Raw genomic sequence first — 15,145 nt, forward strand, 5'->3', positions numbered from 1 at the left:
AAAAAGCTTTGCTTCTCATCACTCCTTTTGTGTTTGTGCGTGTTTGCATTGGGTAAATTGACATTCTTCTATTTCATGTGATGTATGAGCGCTAAATTCACTACTGTGGGAGGTAGGGAGTAACTTTTGTAACACTGTGCTCTGCATCATGGATAACTGTTTCAAAAAACCTACAGAAAAGCAGCTTATTCAGAACAGTATTTAGAATATTGTGAATTAGCCATTTTAAGTACATTTTTCCATGGTGATACTGTGAGTGTGGTTGTAGCTCCTGGCATATGTGAGTTAAAGCTTTGGTTTTTTGAGGTTTGGGAAAGTTTTGCCTTTACAGATTTTTCTACTGTTCGCTTTCTTTTCCCTTTGGAACCTTTATCCCTGGGTTTGATGATGTTCAGGCTTCTATTCATGTGATTTATAATCATTTCCATGTAACAGACCCAAAATAATCTCAGAAAATAATGCTAGCTGCCAGCTTGGACACCTGTTTTAACTACCAAACAGATGTGAGACCTGTATAAGAATTGGCAGTAACACTTGAAGTATTAAGTATTATCCGTACGGACAAGAAGACTCAGAATGTGTGAGAGGAATGTGGGATCCGTGAGTTTTAGATCTCCTGTCAAACCACTCAGCATTCATGTCCATTAATTCTGATTTCCCTGGTCTTCTTTGTGTTTCATGCATTTTTCTGAATGGGTTGTGCTTGCAGTCCAAGCAAGTTCTAAAGGACAGTTTCTCCTGAAATCCTTGAGTGCCTTACTTGCCTACTGATACCATGCTGTGACTGTTTACATCTTGAAGAGCATGGTTTGTTTGACAGGTCTGCCATGTTGAATGCTGTTCAAGCAAGAGGTAGTCACATAGTGCTGTCTCACTGAATATTTGTGTCTGTGCTCTTCCTTTTTTTATTATTCCTTTCCCAAAATATATGCTGAAAAACTGTAGCAGCTGTTTTCCTTGGAGAAATGTATCTTCACACTGCTGCATTTAATTCATTTATTCCTTAGCCTGAATTTGTAACATTTATCAGCACTTTCTAGCTCTCTGTGCAACAGTACTTTCTTTTGACAAAATACTGTCTCATGTCCAAAGGTTTAGATGATCTTTTTATTCTCCCTGGCACTGTTTTGAATTCCAGTGCAAATGCATGTACACAGCCATGTGGTTTGTGCCGTTAAATTTAACGTTTGTGATTTGCATAGATTCAAAGAGGAAAAGGCTTTCTCAGGCTTACTAGATGTAGGGTCTAGGTTGCCTCTCTTCTCGTGTTTAGCGGTAGTGTATAGATTCAACATCTAAAGAACTGACGGCAGATTTTCGTATGTTGCTGAATGAATTGAATTTCTTTGGAAGTGCCACAGCTCCTTTTATCCTGGGTTGTTGCTGTGAGCCCCTGGTGACTCTGAGTGGAAGTGATTCCCCCACCGAATGTGCACAGCATATTTTCTGTCCTCATTCCCCACACCCTCCTTTTATGGAGAGTCTAAAAGGGGAAGAATCCTAAATTATAATCTTCCCCTTCTGTCATTGCAGCTTGTCTGTGTTTCTGGTGGCACAGTTGGATACTAATAATGTTGGTTTATGCAGTGGTTTGTTTTGGGCTTCATCTGTCTGCCAATTTTGAGAATTGGGAGGGAATTTTTACTTCATAACAAACCGGTGGCTATTTTCCTTGGCAATCTTTCTCTTCCCAACCACCTGCCGTAAAGTCTGTGGATAACACTTTGTTTTAAAGTATCCTAGACCCACCATGTTTTTGCTTAATTCCGACTTGCGTAGGGCCTTAGCAGGTCAGTGCTTTATCCCAGACCTCTGCTGGGTGGGCGAGGCCAGAATATCCAAAGAATATTTGTTGTGGTTGCTGTTGTATTGAGGTACGTTTTGCGGTGTTTTGGATTTTTGTTTAGAGACTGTTTCTCCAAGAAAGAACAATTAGGGTAAATTGAGTTGGAGTTGAGTTGGGGGAGCAGGGGGTACCTGGAAACTCCACATTTTCTGGGAGTTAGAATGGCAAAAAGGTGATGATGTTCCTGGCAGTGATGGAGCTTTAGGCTGCCAAGGTGAAAGAGGATGGGTTAAAATGAGTTGTACAGTAAAATAAGGCAGACATTTGATAAGTTGGGTAAACTGTTGTGCTGAACAGCTTTTATTACTGAAATTGCACAACAGCAGATTTTAATTTTTCCACTGAAAGCGCTTGGCTAGCAGGTTGCTAACATTTTAACTCTCTAGAGTTAGGTGTATTCTGTGAAGTTAAAAAAAACTCTACAAATCCTAAAACACTTCAAACAACTCCCCAAGAATTTAAAGCATCCAAGAAGCCTCAAATTCAATGCTGGTTTGCAGGAAAGATACAGCGATAATAAAAGCAGGATTATCCTTCTGTGTTCTTAAGGTATCTGTAAACATACATCCAGCTTCTTTGAGATGTTTAACTTCTTTTCATTGGATTGTTTGTGATCTTAACATTAAGAAACATAAAATCTGCAGATGCTGCCAAAATTACATTTGTTCATTGTATACTATGGCTAAAAAGAATAACAGCTCCTTGAACTACGTAGAGGTATTGAGGGCAAAAGTATTTATTGGAAAAGAATTCAAGCAATAAATTGGGTGAATGCATTTTAGTGCTAGGATGCCTAAAGGACAGCATTTATATAAATTGCCATGTGTTTGCCTTACTGATCCTCTTACTATAAAACTTTGTTTTCTTTTGGGAAGAAAAAGAAAAAAGAAAAAGCAAACGCTAATACCTCTATTATCTGATAGAGACCTTCCAAATGATACAAATCTCATCTTTCCTGCTGTTTTGCTGTCTGCTTTTTCTAATGCTCTTTTTGTCATTGAAAGGTTATGACAACATGAGCCATATTGTATTTATAAACATCACGTGTTTCCTTGATATGACTTGCAGTGTCTGCCAAACAGAACACATGGAAGAAACATTTCTCCTTAGCTCAGCATTGGTTTTGGTTATACTGATTTCCGGGACAGGAAAAATGCCTTCCTTACTCAGATTTAACTTTCATACAGTAGAAAGAAAGCCTCTGAGTGTCCATGAAATCGCTTGAACAGAAATGCTGCAGCTCTCTTAGCCCACATACTTTGTCTGAGGAAAAGAGAAAAAGCTGATTATTTTAAAGAGAAGATGAAATGGCATGTATTGCTGAAACTAATTCTGAATTAAAATACCTGCCAAAGTCGTCTAGAAACAGAACTCACCAAGAGATGTAAGGTAAGATGATGCTTACAAATAGTGAGAGATATCTAACTCCTTTTCTTCTTTTTTTCTTTCCAAACTAAAAGATATTTTCAGATCAACTGGGAATTTATATCAGAACAATGAAAACTGTTTCTTCTTCCTTGAGCCATATGAGAAAATAAATGTTTAATTGCTCTCTAAATCACCAAACTCTACTCTCAGATTTTATGTCTAGTTTCAAATCTACATATTAAACAGTTATTTTCCAACTTGCCATTACAAATTTTGCTGAGATTTGAACAAAATATATAAAAGAGGTCTCTGACTTTCTAGTTTTTGGGTTTTTTTTTTACTGTTATGAATTTTACTACTGTTGCTTCGAATGGGTTGTCAGTAGTTGCCAATTATTTATGCAACTACAGAGCTGCAGACACTGAGAAGTAGCTGCATCAAATCAGATTGTGATGAAAGACTGTAAATGTACCTGTTCTCTTTCATTCATATGCCCTTTGATATACAATACCTACTGCTATAGAAAGCCTAAGTTAGTGGGAAAGTGAATAGAATTTTAAGGGGAAGAGAATTTTTCTATTTTAGCCACACACAAAACGTTATATAAATTTCAAATGTTATCTGGCAAAAAGTCAGTCTGTTTAAAGGCACAGATCCTGCGTTATGGTTGGATGGATGCTGCGTTGTGGCTTTTTAATACGATGGCTATGCGCTTTGGTATATTATATTTATTTCGCAAACAACCTGTGTAAGGAATGTAACCATGTAGATCCTATTACTGTACCAACATTTTAAAAGATATCTTTTTTTAAGTTTTCAAATAGTGAGGATGGATTTTAAGTTTATAACAAGCCTGCCATTGAAAGAAAGTGTCATGTTCTTGATATTTAACTGTTCAAGGAACATGAGCTTGCCGCACCCATGCAGTAATGTTCCAGTTAGTCTAAGAGGAGTGTCATAGGGTAGATATCACAAACCAGTTACCTGGAAACTCCCAGAGAGTTTCATCTCTGGACACAGATCAACTTGCAACCACAATACAGTTCTTTTAGTGGAATTTTTAGTTAAGCAGAGTTCTTTATTTCCCACTAACAGGCCTGTATTCAAGCTAGCCTGCCTTTCATGTTGAGGTTTGCTTAGAGCTTGCCCTGGAGCTGATGAAGTTATTTAATGACTACATGTGATCCGCCTTGTGTGAAGTTCTTTTCAGCCATTCATTAACATTAGAAGTCTTATCTCTCACATAAGTCTGAGGTTCTCAGGCAAAACTTTCACTGCCGTGAATTAAAGTATAAGGATTGGATTTGAGTCCATTTTTATTGTCTAGTAGTTTCTGGTTTTATTCTTATTCCACTGCTTTTTACATGATATTTCCCTGTTCCAATTCTTTAGAAGTTTTACTCTTTTTCACTGTCCTCGCTTTTAGTAGAACATTTTGCACTAATTTGGCTGTTTACTTTAAATCCTAAGTAGCTGGCAGAGACGGATGTTGCCAGAGCTCCCTAAACACATTGACAGATGATAAAAATGCTCATGGCTGTGACCTCCCTTATTAAGACGGGAGGTCCTCCATTACCTCCTTTGTAACAAAGTAGCTTATCTGACTTGCCTGTCCCTGCACCATAAGCCAAAGTCCAACCAAGCTTTATGATTTCTAGTTAGATTTCCAAATGAGCTGTTACTCAAACAGGGGCTAAAAATCACTTTGTGGAGGTGGATGTTTTGGTACCGCAGTTCTTAGAACCCAGGTAAAGTTAGAAGCAATGTTTTTTCTTCTTCAAAACTGCCATTTGCTTCTTATTCAGGACCTTATCTTTCCCAAGAAGTTTTTCACAGATCCAAAATGTTCATGATCATGACCCAAATTCTCTGCTTTCCACTGAGTCTTCACTTCAGTATATTATTAGTTACCTGTCTCTAGATAAGCCTAATGAATACTAAAGAGGATTAATTCTGTCCCCATCTTCCTTTGAACAAACAGGAGTTAACCAGTACCTCGTGTCTAGGAGAATGCAGCTATATATCTGAGGACCTTGATTCTTCTCCATGTCGGATCATACTTTTTCTAATAAGGGCTCTGGAAAACTAATCAGACTTCTGAAAATATGAGCAGTAAAAATATATTTTCTTGGATACATGTAAGATCTAGGGTAAGAAAAGCCTCAGCTGGCAAGAGCAAGGCAGTTGCAAATATCAGCAGGCAACAGGACTCCATGAGAAATGATGTGATGCTGAAATTATTTTTTGTGTGAACATATGCCTTTCTTACATCATTGCAAATTAGAACTCCGTGTGACTAAGTGAAAAGACTGAAAGGGTGTGTCGGGTAAAGGGCTAGTCCCTCAGTCACTTAGTATTTGCTATAGATAGCTTGACCTTAGGATAAGCTAGGTTGTTTACTTCAGTCATGCTGACCAATTTGTGTATATTTTTGAATAGAAGGAAGTAAAATGAAAAGAAAACATAGGGCTCAAACAGTATATGAAGAAGTTTGTGATCTAAGGAGACTCTTAATTGAGGCACTGATAGCACGTATTTACAACTGCAAATACTGCTGGGCCTTGCAGGTATGAGAAGCAGTGCAACTTAGACACTCACTTTGCAAAATCCAGGTGTATATAAGGCTTCCATGACCATTTCTCCTGCTGATAGTGCTGACTCCAAAACTCAACCCAGCAACTCATTTCTTCTGATTTGCTATGCCCTTATATTAGAAGAAGCAGCTGGCTACAGGTGTAAACATGCTGCTTAGGTCTTTTAACTATCAATCAGCTCTGTTTCATAACATTTTTATGTTATTTACGTCCTAATCTGTTCCATATATATGTAACAGAAATTGTGTTTTGACTCATTAGACCAAGGGTTATGCTTTCCTTTATGTTCATTTAACCATATCAACTTGTTCAGTTTTATTTGGCTTCAGTGCAGTGAGAAGAGATACAAATATGGAACAAAAATAAGATCTGAGTCATTAGTACAGCGAGTCAGAAAGCCATGCATTTATTTTGATTTATGACAGCAATTACTAACAGTATTTCTTTATTTAAAGAGAAGAAATCTGATATACAGCATATTTAAACCAAATAGAAATGCTGATCTGTACCAGAACTGCACATGTTTGAAACTATTCCTTTTTTGGAAAAAAAAAAGGGATGACCCCATCAGTTCAGCAGTGCCTTGAGGAAGTGCTGAAATTGAGACTGGTCTGAAGGGTTTAGCTCCCTGTGTTGGTGGTGGCTGTCTACGTTATGTACATGATGTGCTTGATCCCTTCAAGGAGAATGGGGAGGGGAGGAGGAAATGCTTGCTACATCTTCATGAATTACATAACTCCTGTTTGTTCTCAGAAAATTCTACCTAAAAAGCACCTGTGGAAAAGCAAAAAAAAACCCAGTTGATTTGAAAACAAAAGAAACCGTTGGTTTGAATGCAGTACTAGTTATGAGGGGTATAATAATGTTAACTTAAAAAAAAAAATCAGAAACAGCTTTTATATGTTCTATCCAAACAGTCTAGTAACTTATAAGATGGGCGGGCCATGCTATACTGATGAGATAAATGTGGATATTGGCAAACCAATGATGTAATTATGTAAATCCGACCTTTTTAGGATTGAAATGTGTTACGTTCCAGTATGTCCAGTATGTTTAGATTTTTGTCATTTTTGGTAACACCCTGGAAAATTTTGGCTGAAATGCCAAGAGGTTCCTTAGTGTACTCACCATTCTATTCTGTCTGGAAAGTACACTAAAGAAGCATACAAAATTCAAGCATGAGAGATTTATTAATTTCTCCCTGCTTAATTTGATAATTTCAATGATTTTTTTTTTTAACTGTCACATTTCATGTGTTAGTAGGAAATGAAATACACTCGTAAATATGCAGAAATGAGTGCCTGCTAGGTTCGCTGATCCGGATGTTTGTCTTGCTGATCAGGAATAAAGTAATGCAGACTGTTAGCAGGGAGATAGGTCAAACAATGAAATGTTGCTGGGGGAATAAACCTCCACACAGAGGCACCTTGATTTCAGTCAGGCCAATGCAAAATGTGCTGCATCTCATGCATCGTTTTGCTCAGATTGCCTAAAGCATGGCTAGACTGGAAGCCCTCATGGAACTGGTCTGGATCAGGCTCTACGTGGCCTCGTACTCCCTTCCCTTCCAAGCAGAGTTCACTCAGTGTGCTGCCAAAACTGTCTCATTGACAGCTAATCTATGGCAATGTCAGCTAGGGAGTGTCAGCAGGTTCAGTGTAACCAAGCTAGTCCAAATATACAGCCTGCTCCTCTAGCTAGATTTAAGCTGATGCACGTTGTAAGCTCAACGTTTTATGGCAAGAAGTGTAGTATTACTTTCTCCTTATCATTCTGTTGGAGTCTTGTTTTACCCATGAAAAAAAGGTGGTCTAGGAATGGGAAGGGCCATTGGACATTATGATGGCCAGAGAGCTCTTGATATGCAGGTATGCTTGGGGTCATAAGTCTGTGTGGTCAGGGGCTTGATAACACAATGGAATTGATGTGGGAAAAAGTTTTCTGAGAAGTAAGGGCTGCATGCACAAGTGCATGCACACGCATACATTTCCCGCCACTTGTCAGAGCTTGGTGGTGATTTTATCAAACCAGAATTTCTGTTGTCCCCCCACTAATGACCAGGCAATACAATGGGCAACAGCCACCTCAGCATTATCTCTCAGCGTTCAGTCCCACTGCGTGTCATCTCGGAGATGCTGCACTAAGGCCTGACTTGTAGAAAGCTGTTATTTTCTGCAATGTCTGAGGGAGATGAAGCTGTTTTGAACCTTAACTACATCTTTAGTGGTAATGTATGAACTAAGTGCTAGGTTTCAAAAGCCATTCGTAGCTTTGAAGTGCATCTCAAGTATCTTTGCTTTGAATATCAAAATAGATTGCAAAGGCAAGTGTCATAGCTTCTTTGCCCATGACTTCAAGCATTCACGGCCTGCTCCATCTGGCATTTACCTAGAGTGCTCTGCTCACTTCTTTCCTAATAACCACCCACATGTTCTGACCACACCTGCCAAAAACCCCACAAGACCTCAGAATATTAACCCAAACTAAAGAAGTTTATGATGGATGTATTTTCATCTTTCTCTTCCCTCTTCTCTTTCCTTTCTTCCTCTCTCCCTCTCCCTCCCATACCTACTATGCTAAGTTACAGCATTGTAACAACAAGAACTAATGCAAAATCTAGCCTTGAAGAAAATTTTGCATTAGTTCATGTTTTTCCACTCTCATTCTGTTTTCTCATTCTTTCATTGAATTTTTTGTTGAATTTTCCTTCATATTTTATAGTCTCTTTAACTCCTCTTTTTCTCATCAGTTCCTCACCTCCTAGCTTAAGTCTCTTATTTTTGTTTCTTTGCTATTTACTATCCCTTTCTTGTTTCCCTATTCAGTTCTTAACACTCCATCTCCAATATTACCCTCTTTCACCTCTGGGCTCTTTCACAAACTCCTATTACTGTCTTTCACCCTGTCTCATTCCCTTTTTGTTTTGTCTTTTTTCCTCTTTCTTCTGTAGTTTTACACTCAGAATTCCCTATTATCCTCTCATATAATTCCTCTTTATCTATTCCATCTCTTCCTAGTGTCACAGAATCATAGAATCATTTAGGTTGGAAAAGACCTTTGAGCTCATTGAGTCCAACTAATGAGTTATGTATTAGTTAAATATTTTCAGCATATGACTCTTGCTATTTTTTATTAATTTTTCTCCATTACATACGGACTAAGCAGGAAAAATTTCGTGCTACAAACTCAGTCCTCTACATTTAGCCTTTAAAAAGTTTAGGCATAAGTAAACGTGCTAACGGTAGGACAGAGGAAGGGGAGAATGAAAAGTGGAGGTGCTTCTATATTGGTCTGTTGTTAAATAAATAATGTTTATTACCAGCTTCAGGCCAGAGACACTTAATTCTTAGCTCAATCAAATGGGAACCCCAGGCTAGGTTGGATCCACCAAGGTGGATCACAGCAAAGTCCATTGCATGGACTAGCAAGCAGCAGCTGCAATGAAGCTGCCGTTACCCCTTCTAGTTATAGTATCTCAGCTTGACTTTTAAAGAAGAAAAAAAAGGAAAAAAAGGATGAAAAACAGAGCAGAGTGAGCTAAATGAAAAGACATGTGGGCAGGCTCACTATAGAGAATTAGGGAAAAGGTCTAATCCTTATAAGCTTAGGGTAAAAATTGCCGCCCACTGCAGTCAGTGGTGATGGGTGGGAACACCAAAGGGCAGCTTGTCCCACCCAGCCGCAGAGGGAGTGAGCTGACTCTGGAGGGTGCCTGGCTGACTGTCTTTCAATGCAACATTAGGGGAGACAAATCCTCAATACAGAGCAACTAATAGTGCCGTCTTAACTTTTGAGAGGTGCTTAATGCGTATATGTCTGCAATACATACTGCGATACTTTCCAATAGCTACGAAACTGTCTTTGTTTAAATCAGTACAGAAATGAGGGGGAAGCATGAGGTTTAAATTACAGGGTAGAGAGACAGACTGCAGACCTGACGTAATAGTTCAGTTTTGCAGAAAGTTCTCCATGCAACTCCAGTGAGAGTTGGCTATATTTGCTCTAGTACTCTTAAAATAAATTTTGAGAGGCTTATAGAGTTTCCAGCACAGGATTTCCCATTTGTACTTGCTTGCCTTTAATTTTTTAAATCCCTAAAAATCTAAAATTCCTGATTATGTTGACCTGCCATTACCAAAGAATAGGCCAAAAATGCGCTACTGTTATGGAAACATGTATGTATGTATACATAATGTTAATATACATGTTACAATGAAGCACTGTTCTTTTGGAGCTGAGATGCCCACTTCTGCGGTGGTTCAGAGGCTTCTTGTACACGTTGCTCCACAACACAAGCACCAGCTGTTCTGCCATGTGCTTCTTTGCCAGCAGTGAAGCTGTAGAGCTGCCTGTCCCCTTTATAGTGGTTCATTCTGGCTAGTAGTTGTGTGTTCTGTGGTGTGGGAGGGCTTTTTGTTTGTTTGTCTGCATTTTTTTTTAAGAACTAGAGAGTTTGGAATAAGTATGAGAACTTTATGGTACTTGCATCTACCCCAAGGCGTATCTGTTCCACTGCATGCCTTTGGAATAAGTAAACGGAGGGAATAACAAACAATACGTATGTTTAGGAGAAGACAGTGTAGACTGTACATAATCTCAAATCCAGTATGTGTCAGGCAGCCAGAACTGTTCTGTTCCTTCCCTGTTTGTTTAGCTTGGCCTCTCAAATTCAAAGAGCTTCTGTAGGATTTTCAGTCTTCAGGGAAACACCACACACATCCTTGTAGGTATAAATATGGGCAGTGGGCTGGAGCGCTGATGTGGGAAAGCTGACACCAATCTGAAGAAGTTATTCAGGGTCATGGAGAGCAGTGTGGAGTGCAGGGTGGCACCAGCACAGCCTGGCTGGGTGCCGGGGTGTGTGTCACCTCAGTGCCTTTGTGAAGGACAGCAACTTGAGGGTCTGTGTTCTGCTCCCCCATTTTTGCCATGGGGAAGCATCTGAGACTAAGAACAGGATTGGACATGACCACTTTTTTCTTCCTCTGCTGAATGTTTGGAGGCAAAGCTAGGGGTCGATCTCTCGCCTTTCACTGCAGAAGGTGAATAAACACACAGAGATTTCTGTCATAGTGCTTGCCTAAGCAGAGGGAAGAAAGATGCTGATGGTGGTTCTCCAGCTGCCTTCAAGAATCTTGTGTATCAGAGGCAGCAGATTTAGGAGATCCTGCAGACAGCTCCATACGTAGGTCATTGTCCTCCTACAGTGTTGGTTTCTTGGATCAGAATTAGAAGCTGGGTAGGCTATAGGACTGGTAAGGTGGCATGAGACTTTCCTTGGCAAACAAAACAACCCCCCAAAAAACAAACTGAGCCCCCCAAACCAGGATAAAATAATGCTTCTTTTGTAATACAGCTGTTAAAGCCATCATCAGCAAACTGTCTTCCCATTTGGATTCTGCTGGACTGAACTAACTTGTTGCATTTAAGCAAAACCCCAATGACTCCATCACAAGCTTTGCTCCAGAGTGCTGAGAATGAAACCAAGTCCTGAATTAGTGACAAGCAATCCAGCCTGGAAGTGTTTCTCTGTTTTCTGTCAAGGAAATGGTTGTTTACAGGGGTACAAGCATTAACTGCTTAATTATTTCCATCCATGAAAGTAGTATTAAGGGAATAAGAACCAAAAGTGCTGTTATCGGGAACAGAAAGAACTTTGATCAGCAGTCAAGCAATACGTTACGTCTATGCCACATGTGTATACCACACAGTAGACTTCAAAATATTCTCTGGCTTTATAACTGTGTCTCTAACATTTTTTTCCACTTAAAAATGAGGGAAGAAAAACAGAAAATAAATTAATGTGATGGGCAAATTGATGGAAAGGTCCAACAGACCAACATTGTTAATAACATAGAAGAAAGTAGGGTGACTGGTGATTTAGCTCAGTGGTAACTTGGGCCTATCATTAACATAGACATTAATGTTGATTTTAAAGTAATAAGCTAACCTAAACTTCCAGGCTTGATCTCAGTGAAGCTCAGGGTGTCGCACTTCTTAGGGGCATACCCTTTGTTTATACAGGGGGTTAAACTGAAAAGGAACTCTTGTTCTGTACAGTATGTTATAAACAAATATACGGCAAGTAATTAAACACGGGATAATACATGGCAAGTTAGACAAGGCTTGAGGGCTCTGATAAAGCAATTGAAATGGAAAGTGATGCTTGAATTGTTTGTATGCGTTGTTAGAACCTACAAATTAAATTACAGCTTTGGTAATGATGTATCTGTGCAATATTTATGCCTGATGTATTTTAAAATTAAAAGGAGATTCATGAAAAACTTTTCGTATGCATCAGGTGTACTTGAAGACACTTGCATATAGGGCCAGGTGTATGGACGACTGGTTATAGTATGTCTGATGTTCTGAGATATACTTTATCATGCTAGAGTCCAATTATTGCAAATGTGCATCCTACCAGCTTGCAACTCATTGCAGAGAAACTGCAGTGAAATATAGTGGTCTTTTTAATCCTGCATATTAGCATAATAATGTGATTTCTCACTGCAGGTTTGATAGCCTGTAAGGAAGAATGTGGATGGAAGAATATGCTCTGCAACTGTTGGAAAGCATGTATGGCATAAAAGTGGGCTAGGATAATTTGCTTGTGTTTTTTACTCTTGATGTTTTTGAGTCTGGTTGGTCAGCAGACGTAAGCAGCTTTTTAACTAGGTCAAGTATATACATCCATTCATTAAAAGGGGATGCTTGACTGGTTAGTTAAACCTGCCAAATATAAACCAGATGCTTCAATGGTAAATACTGCTTTATTCCTATACTGCAAGAAACGAGCCTTGACTGATTAAATTTCAAATAAAAATAAATAGGTTTAACATTGTTTCTGTGCCGTAATAATACTTTATTAGAGTTCTAGTGCAAATATTTTAAAAAATAATATTTTAAAATATTTTACAGTGAAACTGAAAACTAAACATTTAAGACAAAATTAATATTTTTTACATTTCTGAAAAGACTGTTTGTATTACACTACATACAAATTTTGTGAAGTTCTGGTCAAGACCAACAATGGCATACAAATTTACAATGTAAATTACAAATCAGAACACACAGCTGCTGTCTGCAAAGCTGGAGGACTTCTCTGCTGTTGGGCTGGGTGTAGTATAGGGTGGAACACCTGGATTTTTAGTTTTGGCTACCAGATCTGCTCTGATCTTTGTCCTGTTACTCAAATGCTTTGTGTCAGATTGCCCTTTTGCAGTGGAAATTAATGACATCTCCCTCACTAATGGCTGAGAGACTGACAGCAGTACTGTGAAACAGAAGTGTTACTCCAGTAAGGTCCCATTATAACTGGTTCTTTACAGAGATATTAGCTCATGGCCATGTGCTTAAGTTGTATTTTGATTCTTTTGAATGACAGTCATGATAATATATGCAATTTTTTACTTGCATAAAAACAAAAACAAGCAAAAAAAACCCCAAACCAACAGCAAAAAACAGCCCCCCCAAACCAGAAGATAACTGCAGGACTGGGAAGTGCTCGTGTTATGAGATTTTCCCCTACAATGTTTAAATGCTATCTCTTTTAGACTGTAAATACTGTATTTTTAGGAAGACATTTTCTATATTCTGTGTTGTTTTGGGATGAGGGGTTGGAAGGGAGAGAAGCATCCTTCCTGTTCAAAATTTTTCTTTACATTTGCCTTCTCTACTGTGCCCTTTTAAAAAAAAAAAAACAAAAAAACAAACACCACCACCTAATCTTAATGGCTAGTGTGGTGTGTTGCAGAGATAATAATGAGATTGATTTATGGGTGCCCCAAAGTTCAGGTTAGCCAGGCGGCTCAGGTACCAGGTTAATGAGTAGACAGCCTCCTCCACGGGAGGAGCTTGCACTTCCTTCTGCCAAATGTCGCTGCCAATCTGAGTATGTGAAGAGCTTCTAAGGTTTATAATTGCTGTATTTTTTTTCTAGAATTGTATGTCCTGGGTTTGCTAAATAATTGGAGGTCTTCACCTGTTGGGGAATTAATATGTACGTGTTTCATATTGTTGCCTTTGAAATGCACTCTCTTACCTAAATGGAGGTTACTCACTGTTTTATTTATGGCTTTCCCCTTTATGAGTCTCTCTTGTTCTTCATTCCATAATGTTAGTCTCTTTCTATATATCTTATAGGCTCACATTAAAAAATGGTTGAGCGATTGAATCACATAGAGTTGCACAGTTTGCGACTGGGTGACATGCCAAGGAGGTTATTTAGTGACTAATTTCAAAGGGGAGGAGAAATTGCAGGCTTGTCATGTGGAAAAGTACTTCAGTCTATTGAAGCAGCATTACTTAGATGACCGGGTAAAGCAAGATGGCCTGCCCCTGCTGTGAGCAGAGGGAACAAGGAACGTTTTTACTGTTGCAAAACCTTTTCACAGAAAGCATGGATATACAAAATACTATACTGTAGACTGAGGATTTAGATTCAAGGCTGAAAACAAAAAGTGCTTTATTAGAAGAAGTGGAACCAAATGTTCATCTCTCTGCTGTAGCCATACAGGTGATTTCCTTAAGTAACAGTAAGTGGCTTTAATTATTTCAGAGCAAAAATCTTATCAAAGATTGTTGTATTTGCCCATAGGTTACAATGTCGTCTAAGAGTGTAATAAGAGTGCTATTGTTTTTAATTGTAGAACAAATAGTCAGGGTAACATCAGGATAGCTGAAGAAATTATGCCTGAAAGAGCAGACTGTGTAGGATTTGGTCTGAAACTCTCCTCTCTGCTTGTTTGCATGATCCATCTTCAGCATGCACATTGACTTAAAGGCAAGGTGAAGCAATCAAACATTATTTTTGATACTACCATTAAATTTGTTTTGTGGTTAGCTTAGAATTTTATGGATCTGTTTTACATTCAGTAAGAAGTGAACTAGGTATTCTTTGTTTTTCCCATGGGAGCTTTGGGATATGGTATGAATTAAGTTTATATGTAGTCAGGGATATAAAAGGACATACTGAGACATGTAAACTACCTTGAGGTAAAACATTTGGATGGTTGTAGGGGCTGGGTTCATGCACAAGTGTGCATTAAAGATATAGGTATAAAATAAGGGACAATAATGTTAAGAATGTGTTTGATGCTCTATAGCATAGAAAGGGAAGCGATGTTGTGGCTGAGCTTCAGGCCAGTGAATGGGCAGTTACAATATGGTATCCTAAAAATTCTGCTTTTGAGGATGAAATAGTGCTTATGCCATATCCTTTGTGTATTTCCACACAACTGGCAGAAAGGTGTGGAGACTGGATGTCACAGTGCTATTGAGTAGTATGGTGATGACACCTGACTAAGTTTCACTCAGGATGCCTTCTTTCTGGAGCTCA

At 38.7% G+C, this 15,145-nt stretch overlaps 1 protein-coding gene across 14 annotated transcripts in view; it reads left to right on the forward strand.

Annotated features, from left to right (window-relative positions):
• KIAA1217 (KIAA1217 ortholog) overlaps window positions 1–15,145 on the forward strand; it is a 370,897-nt gene that overhangs the window by 296,020 nt on the left and 59,732 nt on the right. The window contains exon 1 of one of the 14 annotated variants that reach the window (XM_064444802.1): window positions 2,991–3,235. The exons of 12 other annotated variants lie outside the window; for them this stretch is intronic. The gene's annotated coding sequence lies outside the window, so the exon portion shown is untranslated. Of the gene's footprint in view, window positions 1–2,990; window positions 3,236–14,321; window positions 14,343–15,145 lie in introns of those variants that run through there. One more of the 14 variants, XM_064444803.1, reaches the window with a different exon arrangement.

The sequence above is a fragment of the Phalacrocorax carbo genome, chromosome 2, assembly GCF_963921805.1.
Source record: "Phalacrocorax carbo chromosome 2, bPhaCar2.1, whole genome shotgun sequence".
Classification (NCBI taxonomy): Eukaryota; Metazoa; Chordata; class Aves; order Suliformes; family Phalacrocoracidae; genus Phalacrocorax; species Phalacrocorax carbo.